This window comes from Schistocerca cancellata, chromosome 6 (genome assembly GCF_023864275.1).
Source record: "Schistocerca cancellata isolate TAMUIC-IGC-003103 chromosome 6, iqSchCanc2.1, whole genome shotgun sequence".
Lineage (NCBI taxonomy): Eukaryota > Metazoa > Arthropoda > Insecta > Orthoptera > Acrididae > Schistocerca > Schistocerca cancellata.
The window spans coordinates 321604254-321623341 of record NC_064631.1 but is presented as its reverse complement, the minus strand read 5'-3'; positions in this window follow the sequence as shown (position 1 = coordinate 321623341).

The window sequence follows — 19088 nt, the reverse complement described above, 5'->3', positions numbered from 1 at the left end:
GAATTGCCTCGTCCATTGCAGGTGTCCTCGTCGTATTAGGTCTTCCACAGTCGCGAGTCACAGGCTGGAATGTTCCGTGCTCCCTAAGACGCTGATCAATTGCTTCGAACGTTTCCTGTCGGGACACCTTCGTTCTGGAAATCTGTCTCGATACACACGTACCGCACCACGGCTATTGCCCCGTCCTAATCCATACATCAAATGGGCATCTGCCAACTCCGCATTTGTAAACATTGCGCTGACTGCAAAACCACGTTCGTGATGAACACTAATCTGTTGATGCTACGTACTGATGTGCTTGATGCTAGTACTTTAGAGCAATGAGTCGCATGTCAACACAAGCACCGAAGTCAACATTACCTTCCTTCAATTGGGCCAACTGGAGGTGAATCGAGGAAGTACAGTACATACTGACGAAACTAAAATGAGCTCTAACATAGAAATTAAGCGTTTCCGGACGCATGTCCACATAACATCTTTTCTTTATTTGTGTGTGAGGAATGTTTCCTGAAAGTTTGGCCGTACCTTTTTGTAACACCCTGTATAAACACAAGATCCATGTTGTCGCCCCTGTTCTTTCTCTGTTTTTCACATCACATCTTTTTTTTATTTGTGTGTGAGGAATGTTTCCTGAAAGTTTGGCCGTACCTTTTTGTAACACCCTGTATAAACACAAGATCCATGTTGTCGCCCCTGTTCTTTCCCTGTTTTTCGCCTGTTTGTTCACTCTCGCCTGTGGGTCAATGTATGTATAACTCGCTGTCTGTACATTTGTGTGAGCTTTAACGTTACAATATACCGTTAATTGAAAGTGAAAGTTATTTAAAGATAACAATATTGTTGTAGACTGCCTATCCGGCTTCTACTGTTTCTGTGATGCTGAGTCCACCATTACGTGTACTAAATAATATTTCAGTGTTTGTGAGCTTCAGTCGTAAACGAGAATAATCCTAAGGGCTTTTATGAATGTTTACAGTCATTTTTTTAATATTAAAGTTAGTTAATATTTTTTATTTCAAAATTTATTCTGAGATTTAACACCGCAAGGCTTAGGAGAGCCTTCATCTCCGGTTTAGAATATTTTCAGTTAATTCAAAGGATTAAAAACTCAATTCTTAAAGAGATCAAGTTAAAAAAATTCTTTGCAATTATTTCAATAACACGCAGGTGTTTGTACCATTCCATCTTTCTGTGTAACGTTAGATAAATTTTCTGAGAAAAGAAACCATTTAATGCTCTATATTATTGCTGGGTTAGTTGCAGGTTACGTTACTTTCTCATTTGTTGAAAGAGAACTTAACATTTCCATTAATTATAAATAACTTTTTGCCTACGTATTGAGATTATGTCATGCTACGTATGTGTAAGACGCATTTACTCGCGCTCAAAATATACGTGGCGTTTCAGAAACAATACTCAAGAATTTGAACTGCTACGTTACGTTAACATTGATGTAGGTTGTGACCGACTCCTGCGCGAGTATTTCAGACCACACGTAGCAATCTGCATTGACTTATACATAATAACTAAATTATTTCTACAACACAACAATTACGCAGAAAGGAGGTAATGGTACAACCTACAGCCTATAGTACAGTAAGTCCAAAAATTTTGGTTATATTTTTGTCATGGAGAAGAGGTTTGACAGTCATGCATTTTGTAAAGTAGATTTTATTGTGAGTAGAGAAAATGGATCCAGTTTTAGTAGTAATGGAAGTCACGATTGGTTAGTGCCTGTTAGATGTGCATTGTGTAACCTTGAGAGCCATTCAACGTATATACAGAATCAGTTTCAGTAAAATGTTATACATGTAATCGTTGCGGGTATATTGCTAGGTAATGCCAGAGGCGGAGATGGCACATGATTATACGTAAGAATTAAGTTAATGTATTTCTAGTCTTGTGAGTGTTAGTTTTCACAATCGAGGTCAAAGCTTCGACAGAACCAGAAACACAAGGGGTGTCAGAGCTGGAAGCAGTACGAATATTATTAGAAAAGACAACACAGTTAATAGAGGATAATACAGAACTGCATGGGTTGGTAGAATCGCGATCATCACAACGGGGTGTAGAGTTCTCACTCGCAGGTTAATTACTCCTTTTCCTGGTATAACAACTGAGAACGTGCAGGCCTTTGAAGGAGACCGTGAAAATCTGACAGAGATGCAACATTCGAAGGATATAATGAAGTGTTAATTTAGAGATATATGAAACGAAGTAGCGCCAGATGTTATAGGGTACAATATGGAGTAATAACTAAGAGAAATACGGAAACTGTGATATGATTTGCAGACAGGATAAGAAAAATTAATGGAAGTACGTCTGAGTTAGGGCAGGACGCTGCAGTCAATGAAATTATTTTGTAAGAAGCTGAGCAGAGGACGCTCGATTCCGTTCTAAGAGGGATGCATGCGGAAACATCAAGAAGTGTACTGACAAACGGTTTGACAGATTTGCGCTCACAAGTGCGGCTACCTGTAGAGAGTGAGGAGATCGATGCAGGGTAAAACGGACAACGTTCGCAGCCAATATAAAATGTTTCTGGTGTGAACGAAAGAGGCAAGTAAGGAGGCGGTGTCGCCAACACTAGGGTGATGTAAATAAAGTAAGTGGAAGTAATAGTTTTAGAAGTAGAGGATCGGAGAAGATTAAGGTGATAAGCGCCAATGCGAACCCCAGGTCCACTAGGGTCATTCCCAGTAAGATCTGACGTTATGAAATCGTCTGGAAATGTAGACTGCATGATAAGAGGAAATACAGAAAACATGGGCTAAAGGATGTTTTGGATACAGGGGTGCATATGTAGATCGCCAGTAGTGATCTGGTGAAACGTAAACAAAGGAATCCACCACGGTACAGACTGCGTGGAGTGGGGGATAAAGATGTCACACAGTTAGGAATCGTGGACGTACTCTTTTACCTGAATGCAGTGCAATTCAAGCAATGTGTGGAGATTGTGCCACATGTGAGTGAGGGCTATGATTTGATTCTACGATTACACATTTTATATCGGCATTGTGCCGAAACCGAACTTCCGCAGCATAGGGTGGAACATGAGCCGGAAATGTTTCAATTAGGTGAAGCCATTGCCAGTGAAGCGATATCGCAAGGGAAGTGTGTCCCGAAAGATGAACCTATTAAAGCACGAACGACGACACTAACAACTGAGTCATACAATTGTGTTCCTAAGGATAGTGGGAAAGCACTTTGGGTCACTGCTGAATTTAGCTTCCAGGTAGGAATTTGGTGTGCTGTAGAACTGTTAGAAGAGAATGAAGTATTACATCAGGCGGTTGCTTTTTTAAAACAGGTATTGTACGCATACAGTAAATAAAGGGTGAAAAGAAGGTACCTATTTTCATAGGCATAGGATTAACAAAGGGGTTGTTAATCGCTCATTGAATATCCTAGAGGAAGAAGAATGGCACACGACCGTTGTCAGCAATGGACAATCGTTGGACGACATTGCAACTGCATTACGAGGTGTGAACCATCTACAGGGAAGCAATAGGGAATGGATGGAAAAACTACTATTGGAATTTAGGGATTTATGTTGCATTGTGGAATAGATGCTAAGTCCCAGTCTACCTAGTTATGTATATAGCAATACGCCCATTACATTGTATACGCGTTCTTGTCGTATGGTTAGTAATGATGAAAAAATACATGTATGGATGAAAGGACTTGGTGTACTTGCGGAGAATGTAACTCTAACTGGTGATGTAACTCTGTATTATAATTATTAATAAAGTGATCTGTAGCCTCAGCCACTAACCGGACAAGGGTACACCTCGAACCGGGGGCTCAAGGATGCAAGAGTTTTAAAAAATTTACAAAGCATAGTGCTGCACTGCCCGCTGGGCGCCTAGCCTGCTGGTTACGCAACCCGCGTGGCTCGGTGCTAGGCCGGCGCACCAGCAGACGCGCACACCCAGAGCTACTTGTGTGCGCGTCCGGGATAACGCTCGCTTGCTGGTTCCTGCAGAGTCTAAGTCCCTAATCAGCTGCCTTACGTAACCAAGGTCGTTTGCTCGCCATATAAGCGGGCAGTGCACGCCAGCGGAGTCATTCCGCTGTGAGCTCCATCTGCAACAGCATTGAAGTACTATGCCTCGTCGACGTGTTTATCGTCAATGCCGCCACCACATGCCTGTCTACAAACACATAGTAAGCCTCGAAAATAAACTTGGCACAAATGGAACTGCACAATGTGTTATATTGAATGGACCTATAGTTTTCCGTGGATGTCGAGTGAATGTCAGTCTTGATGCTGGTATTGGTAATACTGGAAGTGGATGGTTTACTCTAGCCATCGTCCGATGGGTTCTTACCAGCTACACATATTAAACAGCACTGCATACCAACGGGAAATGAATCACCAGTCTACCGCAAACCATACATAATACCTATGTACTTGCAGCCAATTTTGAAGGAATTTATCGATCAACAGCTGAAAGATGGAGTAATTGAAGAAAGTAATAGTGCATGGCTGGAGGAATAGTCGTCATACCAAACAAGGAAAAAAAAAACAACGGATTTAACACGAAAATATAAGTTTTGTTGTGACTACAGACATCTAAATGCGAAAACTGTAATGGACGTCTACCCTTTGCCAAACGTCACAGAAACCTTGGATCGTTTAGGGAAATACAAATATTTGTCAGCACGGATTTTAAGAGTGGCTATCATCAGACAGGGGCTGCACCGCAGGAGCGACAGTAAACAGCGTTTTCGGCAACCTGGGGACACTACCAACTCAGAAGGATGCCATTCGGATTAAAAATACACCTGCAACGTTTCAGAGATCATTGGAAGGAGTACTCCGAGGTTTAAAACCACGGCAATGCTTTGTGTACCTCAATGACATAATTGTCTATGTGAGTGATGTGAAACAGCATATGCAGCGATTAAGAGAAGTATTGGTAAGGTTAAAAGTAGCGAAGTTAAAAATAAGTACATAAAAACGTAATTTTGTGATGGAAGAGGTAGTATACGTAGGTCATATCATAACTGGTTCAAATGGCTCTGAGCACTATGGGACTCAACTACTGAGGTCATTAGTCCCCTAGAACTTAGAACTAGTTAAACCTAACTAACCTAAGGACATCACAAACATCCATGCCCGAGGCAGGATTCGAACCTGCGACCGTAGCGGTCTTGCGGTTCCAGACTGCAGCGCCTTTAACCGCACGGCCACTTCGGCCGGCCATATCATAACTGAAGATGGGTCTAAGGCAGACCCAAGATTAATTAGAGCTGCACTTGAATTACCTAAACCAGAATATGTAAAAGAGTTGCAATCATTCTTAGGAGACGTGAACTATTACCGCCATTTCATAAAATGATTCGCGGATATTGCCAAACAATTGACACAATTCCTAAAAAAGGGTACTAAATTTGTGTGGTCAGAAAAGTCCCAATGTGCATTTTAGGAGATGAAAGACGCTTTAACATCGAATCCGGTATTGGTATTTCCGGATTTTAATAGAAAATTTGTTTTATCTTGTGATGCATCAAACCATGCATTTGGCTGTGTGTCGTCACAAGAGGTAAAAGGCGTAGAACATCTAGTAGCTTATGCACCAAGACAGTTAAATTCTGCAGAAGGACTTTATTCTACAGTGAGGAAAGAGATGTTAAGGCTGATACATGGATCCATACATTTCAGATGTTATCTGTACAGTAAAATGTTTAGATTAATAACAGATCATGCGGCATTAATGGGTTGTTGGGGTGAAAGGAGTATTCTAGTAGGTTAATGTGATGATCAATAAGACTGAGTGAATCAGATTTCGAACTTACACATGAACCTAGTTAGAAGCACAGAAATGCGAATGGCTTAAGCAGAGCCAGTCGCTGTGGCCAAGTGATTCTAGGCGCTTCAGTCAGGAACCGCGGTGCTGTTACAGTAGCAGGTTCGAATCCTGCCTCGGGCATGGATGTGTGATATGTCCTTAGGTTAATTAGGTTTAAGTATTTCTAAATGTAGGGGACTGATGACCTCAGATGTTTGTATACAGGCTGGGCTGCTATGCAGAGAAACGAAGGTAGACCGCAGGTAGTGGAACCAGCGAAGCTAACCAACAGAATGCTACAAGAAGCTCATGATCACATATTAGCGGGTCAAGGAGGTTGCAGATCTACCAACAGAACAGTTGCAGAAAGGTATTAGTGAAGAAGTAGGCAGAAGGACATAAACCAGTATCAACGGAATTCGATACAGTGTGCACAGGGAGTGTATTTATGTCGAACAAGAGTACCATTTCCGAGGTTACCTGAAGCATTAGCACCTTTGGAATTTGTGGTTTAAGGTCCATTAAATAAAATACCTGCAGGGAATAAGTACATTCAACTGTAGAACATTTTTGCAGATAGACAGAAATGGTCGCGATGCTAAACCAGCAAGCAGCAACAGTAGCACAAGCACTTGTGAATTATTGGATACTGAAACTTGGAGTGTCTGAAACAATAGTGACAGATCAGGCAACGAAATTCATGTCAGATCTAATCAAGGAATTGTGTAAGTTACTGGATGTGAAGAAGTTAAGGACGAGCCCTCTTCATCCACAAACCAATGGAAAAACTGCAAGACGCCATTGGATAATCGGGGAGATACTATGCTGATTCACAACAAACCGACTGGGATGTATATTAGAAGTACATCGTCTCCGCCTACAACTCAAAACAGCATACAAAATAAGATTATCCCCATAACAAGCAGTATATGTTCGTGAAAGGCCTTCACTGTTGGACGTGTTGAAAATAAAGAAAGGGAAACTGGAGAGTCTATTAAGCAATTTGCAGAGTGATTAAGGGAAAATTGGAATAGAGTATGGATGGCAAATACATGAGCACTGGAGAAAAAGGAAGAAGCAGTGGGCCATACGGTAAGAATGTACTAAGTTTGCCAGTGGATGATGCTATCAACTTCGTATGTGCCTACGGGAAAGACAAAGTATCAGGAGCCATACCAAGTGGTACAGACTACATCCACAGCAAGTGATAAGATTCAGTTGCCGACTAGAACAACAGTAGGGCATGTAGGGCTTTTGAAACATTTTCAAGTTAGTCTGGAAGTTATACGAGGAATAGGAGATGCGGGCCAGGAAGGATGAGTAAGGAGAAAGGTATGTGAAGATAAATAAGGCGTTGTGAATGAAACGGTAACGAGGAACTCATATGGATGAAGGTCTAGGAGACAGTCATTTATTATTTTTTAGGTTAATTATATATTTAGTGTAATTAATAGAAGCAGTTGCAGTGAAACAGAGAATTTTAGGGCAAGAAATATATTAGGTATTTCTGCCATGAGTGAGGTGCAGGGAAGGCGAGGTGATGCGGTTCGTAGGGTGACTACTAATCTTCGCCTGCGTGGAGGCGTTACGGAAGCAGCACCTGGAATGGGGAGTGCTGTTTGCCAAGCAGGAAAACGTAGTGATGACCAGTCATCGCTGGGTGATGCAGATGGTATCCAACGCATAGCAGATGCGTAATGAGGTGAGTAAATTTGAAGCAGCATTCGACCAATTACCTCAGGGAATGCAGGAGACACGGGATACTCAAAGGAGCTGCCGGGGTATGTGAGAGAGTACATGGGGCATACGAGAAATTAAGGAATCAGATGACCCAGGTACCGGGGGTTATTCCACATACGCGAAGGAAGAGGGATTGGATTGGTCGGCTCATGAAAACAACATTTTGCACTGCTAACGAGGTAGACATTGGAAGTGTGAACGGTACTGTAGAAGAGGTTAAGCAGTTGGTGAAAGGGCACATATCCTTGAGTGATTGACACACTTCGTGTATTGGAAGTTAAGAGAAGGACATATTGAATAACACACTACTACTGTGTCAGCTGATTGGAGAAGTAGTGCTGTATGCCATAGATGTGGAAGAGGCAATTAATTAGGCAACTGTAAACTGAGGCCGAAATCTTAGATGGGGAAGTAGTGATGAAAAAATGGTTGCAGTCCGCAGCCGAGCACAATGAAAAGTAACAGAACTACAGGAGGCTATTCAGTAGGCTGTAAGAGGTCAGCTAGGGCTAAACTTGCTGTCGATAGAGCAGTATTATAGGGTCTAAGGGAAGTACAGAAGGAACTATTGCCGGAATTGGGGTTGGTTTTAGAGACCAAGCACAATAACTTACCTTTTTATTCCAAGGTAGCCATAGTGTCGGTGACAACTTATGGAGCGAAAGTTTACATTTCCGTTTCTATAGCAGTAGCAGGGAAACAGTCATGTTACGAGTAATACATACTTCATGGGTATCCTGTCAAATGGGGGATATTTGTAAGAGTAAAAGCGCAGCGACTATTATTAATTGCAAAAGATAAGGGAAGATATACAGAAATAGAGGAAGGAGAGTTACAAAAATGCTACTAAGGGGAATCACAGTCTAACCGAAAATGGTAATAAGAGAGGGAAAAGACTCATAATGGGACTGAAGGAGGTAAGAGAATGCAATAAAGAAGTCGTCGACTCGGAATTGAACTTTCAGCAGGTCGAGCCTTCACAAGACGGTAGAACTGGCTAGTTGTTTCGAGAAGGGGAAGCTTACGTAAACAAAGTGGCTAAAATTGAACGGGAGTGTTTTGTTACTAAACAAATCAGCATGTGAGATAATGGAGCTTACTTTCTATCTGCTGGCGGAAATTTTAGGGATAACCCACCTGAATATTTCGTAGCCTCTTTTGTATTGGCCAGAGAAGCCAATGAAAGTGCTACCTGTCACAAATATAACCAGCTTAGATCAAACTCTAGTGTCAGAATAGATGGAGTCTACAAACATTCTTTTGAAACAACAGAAGTGAAGAGTCTCCCTGGAAACCTTTTTGCAACATGTAAATTTATATTGGGAAAACCAGTACTGGAAAGTGACAACACTGACTATTGTCATACCAATAACAAAAGCGGCAGTTGTTCTGATGAAAGTGGTCCTTGCTTAGGTAAATAGAAAACGAGACACAGGACTGAGTTCGCACCCACCTGTAGTTCAGATTCCAGTGGATTAGGTAGCCTGAGCATAGAAGCAGCAGAAGAAAATGAACGCCCAAGAGTGCAGTTTAAGGGTAACCGATTCATTTTAGACTGTAAGTTTGTAATAGAGAGTTAGAAGTTATTGTGCAAGAAGCCTGCTAATGAAATAAGTTCCACCTTGTTTAAATTAAGGAGTAGGGCTAGGGGTCCTCTAGAAATATGTAAGGTTAAATGATAGAGTTAATGAAATCAATTTTTAGAATCATTCTGAAAAGGTGAAACAGAAGCTCAAGTTGCCCAGAACTTTGGTGTAAAGGATAATCTAGTTTTGTCGACCATTGGGACCAGGTCTTCATAAAAGAAGAGCAATGTAGTGTACCGACCATATTTGGTCAAAAATTACACCATAGCGGAAGTAAGTAGAAACAGAGACAGTCAGTCACGTGTGGTATGCACTGCAACGTGAAGCAAAACACGGCAGACACATGTTGCGAAGCAGAGCCACTTGGGCACAGTATAGCAACAGCTGCAATATGCTAGCAGAAGGATGGAAGGCTTCCCTCATCTGCCACCATGGGAGTGTGTAGAGTACGTGCCACAAGTCTTAAAGAAACAGAGTCTGGGGCGTTTGAGCACTCATTTATTTGCGTACTAAAGTTTTCTCGTCTCAGTATCACAGCCTACACAATGGGCCCAAGACACCTGGAGCGATATCCTGGAATGCAGTGCTGGGACCACTGTTTGACCACAGGATGCCCTGAGTCATGAGACCAGCCACCACCGGAGCAGAGAGCCTCTTGCTTGCTGGAGGGAGGTCACAGCCACCTTGGTGGTTCCGACAGCTGCGCTGCCATGTGATTATCACAGCTGTAGCAGGAGATGTTGCTGACAGTGGCATTCGTGTGACGCCACGCACAGTTCCACTCTTTGCGCTGTCAATATCACCTGATATCTATTGTTTCGTATGAAAGGCGACTGGGCGCCTTCACCAAGCTGTTCCTGATGTACTATGGCCAAGGGCCAGAATAACGAAATTAATTACACAAATCTACTGTCGTCCTAACATCTAATTTCGTTCTCCATAGGTGACAATCCATGTGTCATCCAACAACATGATCTATTTTCTACACTGATTTCTTGTCACTGGTGCCCTTATCTCACCTCACATACTCTATGTGATCAAACGTATCCGGACACCTCAAAAACATACGTTTTTCACATGTACAGTGCTGCCACCTACTGCCAGGTACTCCATATCAACGACATCAGTAGTCATTTAACGTCATGAGAGAGTAGAATGGGGCGCTCCGCGGAACTCACGGACCTCAAACATGGTCAGGTGATTGCGTGTGACTTCTGTCATACGTCTGTATGCGAGATTTCCACACTCCTAAAAATCCCTAGGTCCACTGTTTCCGATGTGATGGTGAAGTGGAAACGTGAAGAGACACGTGCAGCACAAAAGCGTACAGGCCGACCTCGTCTGTTGACTGACAGAGACCGCCAACAGTTGAACAGTGTGGTAACGTGTAATAGGCAGACATCTATCCAGACCATCACACAGGAATTCCAAAAAAACATAAGAATCCACTGCAAGCACTATGAAAATTAGGTGGGAGGTTAGAAAACTTGGATTTCACGGTCGTGTGGTTGCTCACAAACCACACATCACGCCGTAAATGCCAAACGACGCCTTGCTTGGTGTAAGGAGCGTAAACATTGGACGACTGAACAGTGGAGAAACGTGTGTGGAGTGACGAATCACGGTACACAATGTGGCGATCCGATGAGAGGATGTGAATGTGCCCAATACCCGGTGAACGTCATCTGCCAGCGGTGTAGCGGCAACAGCAAAATTCGGAGGCGGTGGTGTTATGGTCTGGTCTTGTTTTTCATTGAGGGGGCTTGCACCTTTTGTTGTTTTGCTTTGCACTATAACAGCACAGGCCTACATTGATGTTCCAATCATATTCTTGCTTCCCACTGTTTTAAAGCAATTCAGGGATGGCGATTGCATCTTACAACACGATCGAACACCTGTTCATAATGCACCGCCTGTGGCGGAGTGGTTACAAGACAATAACATCCCTGTAATGGTCCGGCCTACACAGAGTCCTGACCTGAATTCTATAGAACACCTTTGGGATGTTGTGGAGCGCCGACTTCGTGACAGGCCTCAGCGACGGACATCGATACCTTTCCTCAAAGCGGAACTCCGTGAAGAATGGGCTGCCATTCCAAAAGAGACCTTCCAGCACCGGATTGAACGTATGCCTGCGTGAGTGGAAGCTGTCATGAAAGCTAAGGGTGGGCGAACACCATGTTGAATTCTAGCATTACATAATGGAGGGCGTCACAAACTTGTAAGTCCTTTGCAGCCAGGTGTCCGGATACTTTTGATCACATAGTGTATTAAATATACATCATCATTCCTTAACTGCAATATCGTACGTGGTATGTCTGAACCTTTGCATAACACCAAATCTTTCTCCATTTCGTTTTCCATTTCTGTCAAAGAACTCTGTAATCCGCGTTTCTATCCAGCACCACTATATTTAGGAGGGTAATGGAGCCTTATCTGTTGTCATGGATGTGGCTTCTGTCTTGGCATGTCCCAGCAGTTTCTATCTTAAAGTGAACCGATATATCTGTTACATTGTAAAACGTCATGCTCTTCTCATCTCTGTCTATTTTTGATTTCATCCTTTCATATTGAAACGTAATTACTAGTTTCTTTTCATTAAAGCCCGTGGACTGTTTGGATTTGAATTTGATAGTGTGTGGAGATAATTTCAGATAATGACAGAATGTCTAGCTTCCATCAGGGTGTCGAAAGGCAAAGAGTGTTGATTTGTTTCAGTGATCGCACTTCCATTTTCCTTTTATCCTTTCTCACATGTGACAGTACAAATCACGGTGCGCTTGTACTAGTAGCAGAGAAACTAAACAAAGATACAGTGAGAGTGGTGGTTTGGAAAGATCAAACTGTAGGGAAGACTGGGCAATAAAACCAGCAGACGTTAAAGGCAGCGAGCGTCGATAGCTAGAGAGGGAGTCGCCGACTAAGTCAATTGCAGACTTCTAACTCGGGGTAGAGAGCGTTGGGTATGGGGTACGCCAGTGTTCCTGGTCAGCAGTGTGGGAAGTTGTCTCCATGCTCGGAGTCACAAGGGAACGGAAAGTGTCCGGTAAATGAGCCACACAATCGTTAACCTTACGAGCAATGTTTGTTTACAGTCAGCGTCGATGGGGAACCTCTGACAATACGACTGTTTAGGCAATTTTATGCTAATTTCATGGTAGTGAGATAGGAACTTGGTTTCGTGAGATGGTGTAGTGGCCATCAGCTTGGTACTCGGGTAAGTCAATAATTAATAATTAAAGGTATTTCAACGTAGAGCTCAAGTGACATGCTGCTTCGCTTGTGTGATTTGCAATGGTTTAGTGATAATTTTAAATACATTTCTTCGTAATATGGTACGGAGTATAACTGGTGCGAAAGAGGATGAGAGACTTAAGCCCTGAAAGACCTGAAGTTTCTTTTGCCGCTCTGCTCTAGAAGGGATTTTACATATTTGAGGAAATGAAGTATCGTTGAATTAAAGCAGTAAATTTTAGATTATGGAGAACTTCCTTGCGTTGGGTACTTGGGTAGAGGCTTCTGTCACATGGTGTCAGTGAACAGTACGTTCGGGAATTAGGTATGATTAGATGAGTAGTTAGCAGAAACAGCTGTTAATTCAAGCTCAATGTGGTCTAATATTCGGTATTTTGTGCCGTTTTCTTTGCACATAAATTATGGGAGCGTTAGTGGTTTTGAGTTGACTCAAATCCTCCAGTGTGTTTATTAGTATAAGTTAAGGTATTGTTTAAAGGCAATTACAGCCACTGAAGGTGTTTAAATATTTTATAGTTTCTATCTTGCGTGATTTCTTTGTTAACAATGGAGGTTGAGATGCGCACCCTTCCCCCCCCCCCCCCCAACACACACACATTTGAGCTTCCATTACGCGCACTCTCCGCAAAGGATTTGGCTATGAGAACATAACGGAGAAAATAAACAGATGTGATTATGCAATTGCTCAAAAAATGACTCTGAGCACTATGGGACTTAACTTCTAAGGTCATCAGTGCCCTAGAACTTAGAACTACATAAACCTAACTAACCTAAGGACATCACACACATCCATGCCCGAGGCAGGATTCGAACCTGCGACCGTAGCTGTCGCGCGGTTCCAGACTGTAGCGCCTAGAACCGCTCGGCCACCCCGGTATGCAATTGCTGTCGTGTGTAAAATTCATAGGTAGATTTTGAGCATATACGTTACTCTGTTCTATGGACAGCAGACTCGTGTAACGTTTCTAGTAGTTTCAGTGATTCAGAATAATAATAGTGCTTGTTGAATGTAAGAAATTTTTCAATCCACAGTAATTTGTGGTGCGTGTTGAAGTTCCCGAGAGCGATCGCATAACCAGTCGGATGCAAGTAGAGAGTACAAATCACAGTATAATCAAAGTTTCTTTCCATTATATTAAAATAACTGAGTTTTGTCGTGCTAAATATATTACTGAATGCTAAAAAAATTTATTACGGGCTATTCTGCTGGTTCAACTTGTTTGGTCAACTCACGAAAATCATTTTATAATTGCAGTAGCTCAGATCACAATAGCTTAGATTACCGTGCATCTGCATTCCTGTGTGTTGAGTCCGAAACAGTTTCTTTCACAAGACTGGTATTCACCTTGTTTCTTTTATAGTGTGACGTCCTTAATTAAGGATCAGGAGACCCACTGAAAATAGACCTAAAATAATGAACCAACTAAATCGGACACAAGGAATATTTTTGAGATAGATAATAAACTGTAATTATCCCCTTATCTCCTATAATGGTAATGATTTCAAATTAAACTCAGCTATTACCTAAGAGACCCTTCCAGAGTGGCATCAATCAGATGTCAAGTCATAGAATTAAAGAGAAATCTGAGATCTAATTTAAAATTGTTCATTAGAGAATGAAGCAGATCAATAAATACAAAAACTTCACCACCCTTCTAGACTAACAGAATAAAAATGCCCGAAATTCCAAAAGGAATTTCGTAATAATATATAAACAAAAATAGATCCCTAAAATGTTCTGCGATTCTGCGTAAGCAACTGAGTACATAAAATTGCAAACACTAGATAATACACACGCGTATGTAATACTGCACTGCAAGAGTAAGACTGTCTGCATAAGAAACGGAATCCAAACTGATATAAACTTAAACTTGATAACAGTTTCGCAACGGACGACTATAATTTTAATCTGGCCGTAACAGTTTCATGTGGTTTACCTGTGGCAAAGGAAACTCGGTACTGCTCGAAAGTGATGAACATAAAACAATGCAGCGCAGCAGCTACGGGGAGGAACGCCTTGTGCAAGAACAATGCAATGACGTGCAACTATTCCAAGTTGATTAATCTTCGACTTAAACTACTGCGTCCCGCCTAGTGCCGTGCAACGACACAACGTAGTCAGAAAATGAAATTCGTGATCGACAATCTCAGGTATTGCATTTACTGACCGATGAAACAGAGACCAGCACTCAAAAATTATATTGAAACTCTGATACTTTGACAACTGCAATCATCTTTAAAAAAAATTATCTCCTTTTTACACAACAGTTCGTCTTGTAATTAATGAAAGAAACTGCTGGAGGTGCGGTAAATCTTTAAATTCTAAGTGAAAACCATGTGATCTGATAATTTTACGTAATTGCGTCTGAACGATGAAACTGACTAACTCAAACCAATGAAGAAAAATCCCATTAAAAAGTTCCATTTTCCAGACAACATAAATTACGTGAGGGAGAGCGAAACATGAAAAACGTAACCCGTAAACCTTCACACTTCCCAAATTAATTTCCAGAATTCAACATCTTCTGTCTCTTTACCTCTGTGCTCTGCAAGCCATACCATTCAGTGGTGTGATCAAAACCCGACTCAATCACCTCACTTACTTCCCATGGAATGCTACATGCAACGATAATGCTGCTGACAACCAAAGATCACACAGCCTGTCCTCAAAACCCCAAAATCTCTGTGGCATAACATATCGACTATTGAAGGCTACTGTTTGGAAAAAGTGCAGAGTACAAGTATGACACATCGAATGAAAATAGAGCTTACATCACTCTCACTGCAAACCAAAAATAACCCAAAAACTATACAACATATACTAAACAATACCAAGGTACACAGAACTACAATGAAGTTGGCGAGAGAGTTCTGAACGAGGAGAGCAGATCAAGGTGATTAATAAGTAGATTCGGGTGAAACCTACCACGTGATTGGCGCTGTTGGCTTGCGGTCGTAATGCGAGACACTTTCGCTCGGCGAGTGAAAGCAACTGCGTGTGTATGCGAGCGGCATTGCTGTGTTTTATTCAAGGTGTTGGTCAGTTACAATGCTACTAACTTCAAGACGGTAAATGCAGTTAGTAAGATGCGTCCAGGATGGTGACGAAGCTGCAGCTGCTGGTCTGGCTCGGGGGTCAAACTGAATGAAGCAGGATGAGGCATCGGGCAGACCGTTTACGGCTTCGCTGGCGCCGAACTTCCGTAGATTTGTTTCGTGTTTCTGTGCCATCTAATAATGAAAATATATATTTATAAAATACCTTAGAGTTCTTTCTGCCAGAACAGCTTCGAAATGAAGTCTGAAACGGACAAATGGCTATTCCCAACAAGGTATAACGTAGCGTAATCCTCTGATCCACATGAAGATGAGGGTGTAAGCCCTGGAAAGGCGTTCAAAATGGTTCAAATGGCTCTGAGCACTATTTGACTTAACATCTGAGGTCATCAGTCTCCTAGAACTTAAAACTACTTAAACCTAACTAACCTAAGGACATCACACACATTCATGCCCAAGGCAGGATTCGAACCTGCGACCGTAGAAGTCGCGCGGTTTCGGGCTAGAGCGCCTAGAACTGCTCGGCCACCGCGGCCGGCACGCGTGCTGGATTTAAAGAAAAGGTACCGGCACAGATAAAAGTTTTAATTTATCCTGTAAGGAAGGTGTGTCTCAGAGAGATAAATTTGTTACCATCGAATATAAATTGAAGCCTAACGAATCCTTTCTGAAGATATTTTCTGGTATGTGCCTTTGAAAGGAAGTAAAACGTGGAAAATAAACAGTCCAGACAAGAACAGGAGATTCTGAAACGTGGAGCCATAAAGGAAGCATCTCCTTTTTCTGCTCAGCCTTTAAGTTGGTGGGCTCACTCATAGTTCCTCATTTCTCTTGATGCTTTCATATTTTCTGGCAGCTTTAAGTTATGAACGTATTTTTCGGTAGCTTCCCCTGTCTTCTTTTCTCCATCATCCCTCTGATTAGTGAAATGGGATGAATGGCGAATTTTATGGTTAACTATGCTTTTCATCTTAACATTGACTTAAATAGACTCCTTGTGTCTTCTGCTCTTGTCAGAACTTCTTGTTCTGTGACTTTATGTCAGCTATGGTATCTTGAAAATTCTCCTCGAACACCAGATCTCGGAAGCTTGCAATCTCTTCCTTCCCACCTCATCCGCAACCAAGATTTTATTTTATGCACGCCTATATTCGAAGTGTTTTTCTGCAAGAAGCAAGAAGCAATTTCTGGTAGAGACTGCTAGATGTCAGTTTTCTTTTCAAGGTAACTAACACTTATGCCCAAGCTATTCTGAATTCCGGGAGTCATGGGATTTTTACGTTAACTATAGTTTGCGATACCACCCTCGGTTAAACGAAGATTGCGATTTTATCTTTTCTATCGGAAGTGTTCATTCTAACTACATTTATGATGTACACGGTTCATCTCTATTGTACTAGCACGTTATACTAAAGCATTTTCGAAAATACTATTTCTGGGATCCTGCCCACTCGTCTAATATAGGGTGCCTAGGAAGCTGTCTTCTCGGATAGCCAGATAACATCCAAGCAAATCTTATTAATGGAGTTTATTACATTAAACTGAATTGATAGTACTTAACTTTGCCTTTTCACAAACAGGTGTCGGAAGCAATTGGCAACATGCAAACAATCAGTGTACTTTTGTATATATATACAATTTCCAAGCAAGCAATTAATATAGATCAGAAGTTACGTTTGGTTCACATTTGTCTTCTAGTGCGGCCGAGGCTAGCTGGAGCGGCGCTTATATTCTCTCCGTATACGTGGCGCTTCTGTCGCGGTGTAGTTCCATTCGGCGTTCTATTGGCTGACGTCGTCTCAAAGGCTTCTCTGATGTAACATTTCATGTCGACGTGCCGGCGCTTGATGTTACGCCGGTACACTACACGTTTCAGATTATATGAAACCTCAATGAAACGTTACTTGTATTTCTCAGTATGAAAATTTTTCTCATTAAATATTAGTTATCCTATAAGTTACACTTTATGTGAGTTGCAACAAATGCCGCCTGGATCGAACATTTTTCCAAGGGTGACATACGTAATATTTCGCGGAAATTAGAGTGTCATTAAACAGAAAGCTGTTGTTATATTACAAAAACATACTTACATTTCTCACACATAAGTCAGTATTTTTCCAAAGTAAAATACATATTGCCATTTAAACGTGGCATATTTTAGAATTATTGAATTTATTTTTGTTAACCATATAAATATATTTTATTTTTATTGTATTTCTCAGAATTTTACAGTCATAATAAATACAATTTCTTTTACATCTACATCCGCATCTACCTGATTACTCTGATATTGACAATAAAGTGCCTGGTAGAGGGTTCAATGAACCACCTTCAAGTTGTCTCTTTACCATTCCACTCTCTAACGGCACGCGGGAAAAACAAGCACTTAAATTTTTCTGTGGGAGCCCTGATTTCTCTTATTTTATCGTGATGATCATTACTTTCATGTAGGTGGTTGCCATCAGAATGTTTTCGCAATCGGAGGAGAAAACTGGCGATTGAAATTTCATGAAAAGATCCCGTCGCAACGAAAAACGCCTTTGTTTTAATGATTGCCACTCCAATTCACGTATCATGTCTGTGACATTATCTCCCCTATTCCGCGATAATACAAAACGTACTGACCTTCTTTGCACTTTTTCGATGTCATCCGTCAGTCCCACCTGATGTGGATCCCACACCGCGCAGCAATACTCCAGAACAGGGCGGACAAGCGTGGTGTAAGCAGTCTCTTTAGTAGAGCTGTTCCACCTTCTAAGTACTCTGCCTATGAATCGTAGTCTCTGGTTTCCTCTACCCACAATATTATCTACGTGATCGTTCGAATTTAGGTTATTTGTAATTGTCTGTATTCCTAGAAGCGGAAATTGTACCACTTATTGGTTTGACGCAAATCAGATTCTAGAAGCTTGTGGAATATATCGAGAAAAAATAGTAGTATCTGAGGCAGATGAGAGACTTGTGCTATATAAGTTAATAATTGATCGTGCTGATCCCCCTTGGTATATAAAACAAGTGTGAACATTGTTTGCAATAGCAACTAGAAATGCATGTAAGATTTAAAAGAACACAAAATATCCAAGAGTGGCGATGTTTTACTGAAGCTGGAAAAATAAGCGCGCGATACAACACCTGGCACAGTGAACTCTGTCTTGAAAGCTCACAGAAAATTCAGAGACATTATGATCGTACGTAAAGTACACCAACAGAAAGACTCAATCAATACCTTCACTACGTGATACCAATGGTAACCTTACAGATGACAGTCCAATAAAGCGGAGTTACTGAACACAGTTTTCCGAAATTCCTTCACCAAAGAAGACGAAGTGTACATTCAAGAATTCGAATCTAGAACAATGGTCAACATGATCAGATTGTAGCGAAACAGCTTGAGCACTTAATAATGGCAAATCGTTCTGTGGAGAAAGCATACCAATAAGGTTCTTTCCCAAGTATGCTGATATAATACTTAGTAATCATATACAACCGCTCGATCGACGAAAAATCCGTACCAAAAGATTGGAATCTTGCACACGCCAGACCAATACTGATGGAAGTAAATAAGGGTAATCCCCTGAACTACAGACCTGTATCATTAACGCCTACTTTCAGTAGTATTTTGGAACGCATACTGAGTTAGAATATTATGAATTGC